Here is a 1,001-nt window from a genome sequence, read left to right as displayed (position 1 = left end):
AACGTTACTATCTGCAATGTTCCTATATTTTAGGTTCCGTTTACAAATCAGCCCATCAGCCAACACCACGAAGCAACCAACACCAGACCCAGGCAGCAGAGGAACAAAGCTACGCTACAACCCGTTCACTCTCTGCTCACACACACTGATACACACATAAAAATCATATGTTTCAACATCTCTACATAAAGGAACAGCTCATCCTATATAAGTGGTTTTCATTAGAGGTGATGAAAGTGATGGAGGCTTCATTTAAATAAAGTTCTGTGTGTTTGAACACGGAGGTTCGTGTCTGTACAGTCAGATGATGATGCGTCTGCGTGTGTCACATTTTTATCTGCCTCCACGGGCAGCGAGTTCAGATCGGTCGAACCTTCCCGTGCACCGATTCATCGCCATCTGTTTATCCAATCAGAGGCCTCCTCAGAGGAGAGCGGGTTTCTGCCCCGCCCCCGCCGCTGTTCACGCTCCAACACCACGACTGACGCCTCGTGAAGATAGAAAACAGGAAGTTCAGGATGACAGAGGACATTAAAAATATTTCCACCTCCTCTTCGTCTCTCTCCTCCTCTTCCTCCCGTCTATCAATAAAGGTGTTGACGGGAGCAGACTGATAAAAAGACGGAGAGACTCAAACACAATCTGTCGCGCTCCTAAAATACCTGCAGCTCTCCCTCGCTTCCTCCATCCTTCCCTTGCTTCCTCCATCCTTCCCTCACTTCCTCCATCCTTCCCTTGCTTCCTCCATCCTTCCCTCGCTTCCTCCATCCTTCCCTTGCTTCCTCCATCCTTCCCTCGCTTCCTCCATCCTTCCCTCGCTTTCTCCATCCTTCCCTCACTTCCTCCTTCCTTCCCTCACTTCCTCCATCCTTCCCTCACTGCCTCCATCCTTCCCTCCATCCTTCCATCACTTCCTCCATCCTTCCCTCGCTTCCTCCATCCTTCCCTCACTTCCTCCATCCTTCCCTCGTCTATTTTCCTCACATATTTGCTCTCTTCCT

This window comes from Morone saxatilis, unplaced genomic scaffold, assembly GCF_004916995.1.
Source record: "Morone saxatilis isolate NCDOM2014 unplaced genomic scaffold, NCSU_SB_2.0 Contig3, whole genome shotgun sequence".
Taxonomy (NCBI): Eukaryota; Metazoa; Chordata; class Actinopteri; family Moronidae; genus Morone; species Morone saxatilis.
Note: the sequence above shows the minus strand (reverse complement) of the source record.